This window comes from Carassius gibelio, chromosome A6 (genome assembly GCF_023724105.1).
Source record: "Carassius gibelio isolate Cgi1373 ecotype wild population from Czech Republic chromosome A6, carGib1.2-hapl.c, whole genome shotgun sequence".
NCBI classification, from domain to species: Eukaryota; Metazoa; Chordata; class Actinopteri; order Cypriniformes; family Cyprinidae; genus Carassius; species Carassius gibelio.
Genome location: NC_068376.1, coordinates 14,785,084 through 14,796,652, shown reverse-complemented (window position 1 = coordinate 14,796,652; position 11,569 = coordinate 14,785,084).

The window sequence follows — 11,569 nt, the reverse complement described above, 5'->3', positions numbered from 1 at the left end:
GCCAGTACCAAATTCCCGTGAGTATCAAGGGGGGTACATACCCGGCCTTGGTGGATTCAGGATGCAACCAAACCTCAATCCATCAAAGCCTGGTTCAACCAGGGGCATTGGATACAAGCCGCGTGGTTAAGGTGCGGTGTGTACACGGGGATGTGGTGGAATATCCGGTCGTCCCAATTTTGATTCAATTTCAGGGACAAAAACATAGTGTGGAGGTGGTGGTTAGTCCCCACCTCCGGCATCCCGTAATTTTGGGGACGAATTGGCCCGCGTTTACAGTCTTATTGGGGTTGTTATGTGCGGATGCCTCTTGGGGAAATATGGCACGGAAGGGGACCGCGCGGGTGCAGGTGGGGGAAACTGAGCCAGGACCGCTGAGGCCGGCTTCAGGGGAACCAAGTGGAATCGGGAGACTAATTCTCTCGGACCACGATGACTTTCCCCTGGAGCAGTCTCAGGATGAGACGCTAAAACATGCGTTCCAGCAGGTCCGCACCATCGATGGCCAGCCTCTCCGACCAGCCCTTCCGCTCTCCTATCCCTATTTTGCCATTTTAAAAGACCGGTTATATCGAGTGACCCAAGACGCTCAGACAAAAGTAAATACAACCCAGTTGTTAGTTCCAAAGAGCCGCAGGGAAATGCTTTTCCATGCGGCTCATTCTAATCCTATGGCGGGCCATTTGGGACAGGCAGCCACACTAAATCGCCTCATGACCCGATTCTTCTGGCCGGGCATTCATGACAACGTGCGCAGGTGGTGCGCGTCTTGTCCGGAATGTCAGTTGGTGAACCCACCGGCCGCCCCAAAAGCGCCGTTGCGCCCTCTCCCATTAATGCAGGCCCCCTTCGAAAGAATTGGTATGGACCTCATCGGGCCATTAGAGCGATCGGCACGAGGACATCGCTTTGCATTAGTCATAGTTGATTATGCAACACGATATCCTGAAGCAGTGGCCCTCCGCAACATTTCCGCTAAAAGTGTTGCGGATGCCCTGTTTCGTCTTATCTCCCGGGTGGGGGTTCCGAAAGAAATCCTTACTGATCAAGGCACGGCGTTTATGTCACGTACGCTACGCGAACTATACGGATTGTTGGGAATTAAGTCGATTCGAACAAGTGTCTATCACCCACAAACGGACGGCCTGGTCGAACGATTTAATCGCACTCTTAAATCCATGATCCGTAAGTTCGTTCAGGAAGACGCCAAAAATTGGGATAGGTGGCTAGAGCCCTTGTTATTCGCTGTGCGAGAGGTCCCACAAGCCTCCACGGGGTTTTCCCCCTTCGAGCTTCTCTATGGTCGCAGCCCCGGGGGGTGCTGGACGTTCTGAGAGAAACTTGGGAGGAGGGACCATCTCAGGGCAAAAACGAAATTCAATACGTACTGGACTTGAGAACAAAACTCCACACATTGGGGTGGCTATCAAGGGAGAATTTGTTACAAGCCCAGGACCGCCAGAGTCGGCTGTATAACAGGGGAACTAGCTTACGCAAATTTGCACCGGGAGAGAAAGTACTTGTATTACTCCCAACGTCGAGCTCTAAATTATTGGCTAAGTGGCAGGGGCCATTTGAGGTCGCACGCCAAGTCGGGGATCTCGATTATGAGGTAATACGGTCCGATAGGAACGGGGCGCATCAGGTTTACCATCTCAATCTCCTTAAAAAATGGAATGAGGCGGAATCAGTGATGTTGGCAACGGTGATTGGGGGGGAGGATGATCTCGGGCCAGAGGCAAATCTCAAACCACAATCCCTCGCCCTGGCTCCAGGTGGAGATCATCTCTCGCCGTGCCAACTCACTGATTTAACGAAGTTACAGGCAGATTTTGCCGATGTCTTTTCGCCCCTACCGGGCCGCACTAACCTAATTCAGCACCATATCGAGACCGAGCCGGGCGTGGTAGTTCGCAGCCGGCCGTATCGCTTACCTGAGCGCAAGAAAAAAGTAGTTCAGGCTGAATTAGGCGCTATGCTTGACATGGGGGTAATAGAAGAATCCAACAGTAACTGGGCGAGCCCGATAGTTTTAGTTCCGAAAACGGACGGCTCAGTCCGGTTCTGTGTGGATTATCGCAAGGTGAATGCTGTGTCGAAGTTCGACGCGTATCCAATGCCGCGGGTTGACGAGTTGCTTGATCGGTTAGGCACGGCTCGCTTTTATTCGACATTGGACTTAACGAAGGGTTATTGGCAGATCCCCTTGTCTCCATTATCCCGAGAAAAAACAGCTTTCACAACGCCATTTGGTTTACACCAATTTGTTACCCTTCCCTTTGGCTTGTTCGGGGCGCCTGCAACCTTTCAGCGCCTCATGGATAGAATCTTGCGGCCCCATGCGGCATATGCGGCTGCCTACCTGGATGATATCATTATATTCAGTAATGATTGGCAGCGGCATATGCAGCATCTGAGGGCTGTTCTGAGGTCGCTGAGAGGAGCGGGACTCACGGCCAACCCAAAGAAGTGTGCGATTGGGCGAGAGGATGTAAGGTATCTGGGCTTCCACTTGGGGCATGGATAGGTGCGTCCCCAAATTGATAAGACAGCCGCTATTGCGACCTGCCCACGTCCCAAGACCAAAAAGGAGGTGAGGCAGTTCTTGGGGCTGGCGGGATATTATAGACGGTTTATTCCTAATTATTCGGACCTCACCAGCCCCTTGACTGACCTCACTAAAAAGGAGGTGCCAGATACGGTCCAGTGGACGGAGCCGTGTCAGCAGGCTTTTACCCAGGTCTAAGTACAGCACAATTGAAAAAGAATGCCTGGCCATCAGGTGGGCCGTCCTCACCCTCCGCTATTATCTCCTGGGACGGGAGTTCACCCTCTGTTCGGACCACGCTCCGCTGCAGTGGCTCCACCGCATGAAGGATACCAACGCGCGGATCACTCGTTGGTATCTAGCTCTTCAGCCTTTTAAATTCAAGGTGATCCACAGGCCAGGTGTTCAGATGGCGGTGGCTGACTTCCTCTCCAGGAATGGGGGGGGGGGCTGCAGGCCGGACGGCTCCCCGGCCTGAGTCGGGCGGTGGGGGTATGTGGCAGGGGGGGCGTGGTTTAGCGAAGTTTGCAGCGGGAGAGAGGATCAGGAGACGAGCGGTAAGTGAGTGGTTTGGGCAGAAATTATTATCACCTGTTTCTTGTTCTAGTAATTGGCGTGGAGCGGGTATAAAACGCCAGGAGAGACGGAAGCAAGCGAGAGAGAGCGGGACTGCTGACGGGAGTCGAAACCGGAAGCCGGAAAGCGAAAGCCCCGAGTGAACGCAGCAAAATAGAAGTCACCATATGGTGTTTGAAAACGTTTGTTTAGTTTCAGTTAATAAATATACGTCAGCAGTCCAGCCGACCCCTTGTCCTCTTCCTTACCCATACAAACTCACAACAATCATTCATATTTTCATTGTGTCAATTTATACTTGGGGAAAAGGAGCACATATGGATGTTATGGAGTAATTCATGGGGTGTAAAGAAATGGTGTAATAGCCAAACCCTTAATCTTTGAACAGTTGACATGCATAAGTACATGTGGACTTCACAAAGACACTGTAAAATATGTATTTTATTTTAGTTGTAAGTGGATGCCATCTTAAAGGGACAATAAGTAACTTTTTAGGTATTTTATTATCTAAAATCAATATTTTTATTCATAAATATGCCCTCAATGGTGTACAAATACCTATGCCAATGTTTAAACTAATCCTTGTAAATGAAGAATTTATTATCTTTATATACATGGGACGGGTAGGTTGACGGAGGCTTCCATGTAGTTCCGCCATCTTGCAAAACTATAATAGCAGAGAGGGACAAAAAGTACTAAGCCAACGCGTTTCCACAGCGCGTTTTCGGTCAGAGCCAGAAACGCAGGTGCAGAGCAGTGAGAGGCGCTTGAAACTGCACAGGCAAGTTTAAAAGTCTGGATTGCATTCTTATTATGGACCATACATATGCCGCGCCACAGGAGAAGAAAACATCGTCGCCAAAACAGTCAAAAATAGAACGTAAAAGGAAACGTGACCGTAGATTACAGAAAACAAGAGTTAATGTCGGGGAAGCTTTTTCTATGTGGAAAGAGCTAATGCTGGATAAAGATTTCAAAAGAGACGCTGAAGTGGCCAGTTTTCTTCTCGACAGGTAAGTCAGTGTTACAATCTATATTATAATATTTTTTTTTATATCTAACAATGCATATAATTCAGAAAATATAACGAATAAATTAGACATAACTACTAATTACAATATTTCATGTTTTCCACAGTCAGTAATTCATACTGTAACATTCGTTTGTTAGTTGTCATGTTGCAGTTTGTTTGAAATAACACACCTGTTCACCTGAAGGAAAACTCGACGAAGTGCTATTAGAATACATCCTGTCAAAGCTTTTTGGTACATATCGCCTACCGTAGATGCAATGCGCATTTGAAAAAGCGAGGCGCTGGAGAGCAAAATTAGTTTGAATGCAAAATACAATTTCACCACTAGATGGGAGTAATTCCTACTCAGTGTCCCTTTAAGAGTTTTATCATAACAATGTCATTTTGTGGAATTACAAATTATTCAAAGCTCTGGTTTTATATGAAAACTGGAAGGAGTTATTTGTTATAAACAAATAAGATACAAATTTTATAAAAAATGAAGACATGATTTTACTTTGCAAAGTCCATAAGAATTTAGGACAGGTTGAGATAAGACAGCATTAATTCCACAAATACAAGAAAAACAGTAAACTAACTTTTGAATCCATTCCTCCATATTCTCCTTCACCTAACTGGAAAGTATGACCTTGTAGTATGTTAAAGGGTTAGTTCATCCAAAAATTAAAATTATGTAATTAATGTCTCACCCTCATGTCGTTCCAAACCTGTAAGACCTCCGTTCATCTTCAGAACACAGTTTAAGATATTTTAGATTTAGTATGAGAGCTTTCTGTCACTTCACTGTCCATGTCCAGAAAGTTAATAAAAACATCATCAAAGTAGTCCATGTGACATCAGAGGGTACATTTTGGTCCAAAAATAACACAAACTATGACTTTATTCAGCATTGTATTCTCTTCTGGGTCTGTTCATATTTTTTGTTATTTTTGGACCAAAATTTATTTTCAGTGTTTCAACAAATTCTAACTTACTGTAAATACATATCTGCATATCTCTCCTATCACTCCATAGTCTCTTTCTTTACACATAATTGAATACTTTCTCCTTGAATCAAAGTCAGTTATGAGAAAAATAATTAAATAAATACATTTTATTACACAAAAACAGCTATGGATTATCATCTAAAATTGAGTTCTACTTCACCTCAAACAGCTACTGTTCATAATAACGGACTGTAGTCCTGTAGAAAATCAGCATTCTATTTACTTCTATTTAAGCAAACGTTGTACATTTAGGGATGAGTAAACCACTGCAATCACTGATATGAAGGTTGGATTTCTTGGGCTTGATTACTTTTCATAGTTGAATGGCTACAGTAACTCAAGCAGCTATTGTTTTTGTGCCTGAATGAATCTGATGAAAAATATATTTAAATGCTGCAACCAGAGTGTACCAGTCTGTTCTCAGCTGGCCCATGCTAGTTTCAGAAGGCACGGTCCTGATAAGACCAGACTCTTGCTGTCCAATCCAATCTATACCAGGATTTTATGCCATGTCCAAAACAATGAGACAAATGAGAGAAGGATGCAGAGAAAGATAAATGGCTAGCAGGGATGTATCAGATGCAAAGGGAAACATATTGATCAGTTTGGGACCTTTCATGTCAGCTGCTGCAGATTGTAGTATGTTAATTTGTTCCCGGGATCACATGATTGGTAAAAATTGATAGCCTGAATGCATTGTAAGTTGCTTTGGATAAAATGCATAAGTTTATTAATTTTATTTATTTTCAAAATAAGTAATTAGACTGTCTAAAAAAAGAACAAATGAAACAATTGACTGATTAGATTACTGTAATCTTTCTGAAGCATTCATTTAGACATCTTTTCATTCATTACTCACACACCTCCCATGGCTCGACCAACACCCCGGCCCACCCTCCTCTGGTGGCTTTAATTAGTTGTGGATTAAATTAAAGACTATATGTTCGTGTTAATTGATTTATCTCGGGATTCCATAATTACAGCCTATGAATGGAGATCTATGCAGTGTCGCTGGAAGCTTTAAGAATGTGCGTGTGTGTGTGTTTGTGTGTGACTACAAGTGACTGAATATGTATGTGTGCATCTATGAATGTGTTTGCATACTCATGCATAAATAATTGTGTGTGTATGTGCGTGCACTCATGCTTGCGTAAAGTGCATACATATCAAGGCCTTCACACGTGAATGCATAAAACCTGAGGCAGTTTAGAGGTTAGCAGCCACTCAAAAAAGTAACCATAATGAAAGGTGATGCAAATAGATGTAATAGTACTGCAATCAGACACAATTACATCCTTGTCATGGATGTAATTCTTTGTTAGCACCACTGAGTTGATCTGTTTTATGTTTCACTTGTTTTGCTGGTCTTTGCAGGTCATCTATGGCCGCGTTTCCAGTATTTAATGTGAGTAATCATGTATGAATCTGCAAAAGAATTAAGCAGGGGATTTTAAAACCTGTTCAGACTACTTAATTTAAGCCCAATTTTGCCACAATTTGCTAGACGTAGGTTGTCTTTGGGATTTGTAAATGACAATGGCCGTCAGGATGCAAGATTCCATTATTTCAGCTCTTGTAGTGTGTCATAGGGAGCCACAACCGATTCGGCATCTGCAATGCTTCATGATAACACGACAGAAAGACTAGAATGTTAGTTTCTTCCCCCCGTCGTCCACAAAGACTTCCATCACAATAGCAGCAAAGAAGCTCTTTCATACATGTTTTTTTTTTTAAACATGGTGAAAAGAAAGACAGATGATGGTGCTGCTAGGTGAAATTATGAGATGGAAGAAAGTTTCGTGGAGCTGTGCCAACAGAACTCCTGCCTGTATGATGTGTCAACGAGACAGAACAAAGAAAGAAAAATGATGGTAAATGATAGCGGAAAAACTTAAGCAATGTTTACACTCTTGTTTTCGGAAGTCAGTCGTTAGTTTTGCGTTCTTGATGACATCATGCACATCATTTAAGATAGCACGCAATGAATGTTCCTAAAGCAACGTGTAGTCTAACATGTTTCTGGTCCATGACACAACAAGATTTTGGGAGTCAAAATCATGTAATCTGACACAGTAACTATCGTGACCAACAAAAATATTGTGTAGTCCCTAACACAATAAAACAAGACAAAGCCATTTCCTAACATGACATTAATAAGTTAGGATATTTTTTAAACCTGTAATATTTTGCTAATGTATTAATAATTCATCGTAACTTATAATTATAAAACATAACTCATTTTAAATATTTGTCTTTTGAGCTAATTTGCTACAAAAGTATATTTCCTGTATGTTTCCAAATTACAGAAGACCCAGCTGAATTATTACCAAAATATTCCTTCTTGTGTCTGTGTAAACACTTTTGTTCCAGAGCACCAACCCCCATCTGTTAAGTGACCTATGATTGATAGTTCATTATTTGGTTAACTGCAATTACTCTTCTGATGTCACCACATTGATAATGTCTGATTCTCCTTTAATAGCTTACTTCTGCTACATTTATAATGTGTTAGTTTTACCAACCCAACCAATAATGAATTCGTTCTCATGAACATCTCTCTAGTTTGAGGTAAAGTGTTAGAGGGGAAAGTAATTGCCCTTCTGAAATGCAGGGGTGCAGTCATGGAAATATGGATTTTCACAGTTCATTCTTGTGTAAAATCCCATTTGGGAAGAGTTGGGATATGAGCCCTTCAGCTCCAGTAATGTGTGTTCAATCATGCTAAGACATGGCTGGCACCCCTACATCTGTAAATGCTGCTTTCCTGCAAACCTACAGTACCTAAACTGTTTCAGTAACACTTTCTATGAAGCCCGTTTTTATGATACATTGGGTATTCTAAAGGCGTTATAATGAATTAATAATGCATTATTTAAAAAAATGTATAGTATGCTGTATCATCTCATAAATGCTCATAAGAATAGTTTTACATTTACATTTAGACATTTAGCAGATGCTTTTACCCAAAGGGACTTACAAATGAGGACAATGGAAGCAATCTAAATCAACAAAAGAGCAATGATATAAAAGTGCTATAACAAGTCTCAGTTAACTTAACGCAGTACACATACAGTAGCGAGGCCAAAAAATTATTAGTGTTATTTGTCTGCTTTAAGTAACTTTGCTTTACTTAAAGCAGACAAAGGCTACTTATGAATAATAATAATAATAATAAAAGAATAACACTCAAAAACACTCAACCACCCCTAACCTTTCACAAGATGCAGTAAGATAATGTGCAGATCTAAAATAAACAATGTCAAGATATGAGACCATCTATTTAAAATTAAGTGGACTTAAAATGACATTCAGTGTGTAAGTATCATAATTGTTGTTATGATTACTCACGAGATGATGCAACATAACTTAATGGAAAGAGTCTTCATATCTTAAAGATCATAATGAAAGCTGCAAAGAACTTTTAGCAGTTGTGATAAACATTCTGCCTTTGTGGCCCTGTCTGAAGTCATATTGATTGAAATGTTAATGACCTTTATGTGTCCTTGGTAAACAGCCTGCAGACTTGAAAATGAAGGACGGAATGTATGAAAGCCTCCACCCAGACATATACCTCCCATGGGAAACTGTCTGTGTATGGCTGCCAGGGGTCTGAAATGAATTACTATGTCTTATCACTGTCATTTAAGATGGCTGCAGAAACAAAGGCATTAACACTGCTTTATTTTGGAATAAACATTCAACCATAACAACTGGAATCAAACACCCCCTCATCCTGTTATGTGCATTTAAAGATTAGCTCTAAAAAGGCAGTGAAATGAGGCATCCTGCTGGTTCTAATACTGTTAAGAAAGCAGCAGCTAAAATTATGTTCATCTGACATGAACACGAGTGGGTTCATGTCAACACTGTGTTGTTGCATCTAAATAACATAACTGTAATCGTATTATGCAGTTATGGGCATTAATTAGGCATGTCCTGGTGGAGAGGTGTTGGACACATGATAAATAGGCCATTTAACATCTCCAATTAAGCAAACGTTGTCCCTGTGCATATGGAAACAGCTCTGTGACTGTGGCTGAAGCATTGGAATTGATATTCTCTTTTTCTATCATTATGTGGATGATGGTATGCTGGTTTAGCTGGAGATAAATTTATGTGCTTTTGTCATTTTCTGACCGTGGGAACAGGGGGATGGGGAAATGAGGGCAGAGAGAGGGACTGGTGTTGGCGAACAAGTATAGCTTGTAAAAATGGTGGCAGAAGCGTGAAATTTGCTCTGTCCTCTCCATTTGCACCCTCCAAGAGGCAGCAACTCAAGACTGCAAGACCACAGCTATACTGATGAGCTCCCTCCCTTCCCCCACTTTCTGCACACACTATAACTCACTATAATTGTGTTTCAGAAATGGTTATCAGAATACTATAACGCATAAATATGTGTGGAGACAACACACAGAAACATATTTGGGGATTGGTAGACGATAGTCAAGGCTACTTTAGGTGTCTGTAAATTTATACTTGATTTCAATTCTTTCCTTCTATTCTGAAAGGTAAAAGACCTAACCAATATGCTGGTGGTTCTTGCTTTCTTTTTTTCTATCTCCCTCAGTGCTGCAATTGCAAACCTTTCTCTTGTCTGCGCTGCAAAAAAAAAAAAAAAAAAAAAAAAGTAAAAAAAAAATAAACAAAATAATCAGTAGCATCCTGTTCCATACAGTACATACTATGTACTTGTTATAGTAACTACAATAACTGTGTAATAACTGTGTACTCACTCTTAATCTACCCCTTAACCTAACCCTAATCTATGTAGTTACTTTATATTATCAGTACTTTCTTATGTAAATTAAGTACAGGCGAGTGCACATACTGTATACTAAAGTTCAAACAAAAAAATCTGTATTTTGAATTGTTATAAAGTAAAAGTGATATTATTTTCAACCCACAAGCCTAGGGTTAAGGAGTCAAACTCTCTAACCAATAGGCCACAACTTCCCCAGGCTGTAATTATTTGAAAAATAGGCCTATCATGCCTCCTTTTTCTGTCTTTCATGTTATCTTCACTGTTATGTAATATCTCTTTTTTATCGGTAGCATCATATAGACTGTGTATTTATGGGCTGGTGCAACAACACTTAATTACTTAACAGAGCTCAAACTTATTCTGTTTCACATGGAATAACACGAATAGAATTAAGAAAGTGAAATTACATGGGGGACGACTCACAGATGTTTTTATAACTCCTACATATGTTTACTGTGCTTGTTAGGACATTAGTTGTGTTACTGATAGTGGTTAGATTAGATTCTGTGCATTTTTATATAGTCATTATAGAGACTGTGAAGATGTTCCCCTAAAGGCAAATCCTCTCCCATGAGTGCTTCTGATGTGTATGACTGTTCAAAATGAGACAGAGGAAGATGTTTGCAAATTGTGTGAGTCTGACATGGCATAGCTGGGAGAGGTGAAGGGTATAGAGCTGCAAGAACAAAAGAAAAAATAATCTTCCCCTTTTCTTTTTGACTGTCTCTGAAACTTTTTTTTGCAAAAGAAGTCTAATAGCTGCTCTGAAACTCAGTCCTGCAGTATGCATCAATTTGTCATCCTCTTTCTTGCCCTTGCCCTTTCTCTCCCTCTCTCTCCTCTGGTGTAAGGTAATGGGCATGTATGTGTTTGTGTGTGTGAGTGTGTCTGTGTGTTTGTCTCCTGGGAGCACGCCTCAGGGATTATAGAAAGCGGCAGAATGAAAGATTCATGACACCCAGGAGTGTGTGTGTGTGTGTGTGTGTGTGTGTGCTCAGACTAAAAATAAGGAGCCAGGAAGAAAGGAGAGAGAGAAAACATTAGCAACACAGACACAAGACTAAGAGTAATGGATGGCACCACATACAGCAGACTCAAAGGTAAAGACTCACTTAGTTATTAGTTGGGAGTCTTGAGCTGTTTAAGTCTGATTCAGAAAGATGTGACTCATATCAGCATAAAGTAATCACACAGAAACACTGTGTGAATGCATTAGATATTCAGTCAGAGCCTGCCCATCTAATCATCATGCCATGCTATGAATCTCAAAGCCTATGCTGAAGTTCTATAATGGTTCTGTTTACTTGTGCATGAAAAGTAATTGAATACTTAAGGATGCTTGGAACTCAAGTGTCTGCTCTGAAGTGGCTGTTAGTGAACACACAAGCTATTTTGTCATATCTTATCACAGCAGTAACACTGTAAAGTGCACAAGATTTAGTCAAGTACAATTTGTTCCTAGATCAGTAGCCTAGCCTTTATTGGTCCAGGAGCATTTTTCATGTCCTGAGTCGTAGTCCTAACCCTACATTCTGACCGGCCGATAAGCGTGTTTTAACAGAACCAACAAAGAATTTGATCCAGAAATGTGTTTTGATAAAAATCAAGGTTAAACGGGAGTTCATCTTTGTTTATGTGCATATGTACATATCTACACTTTC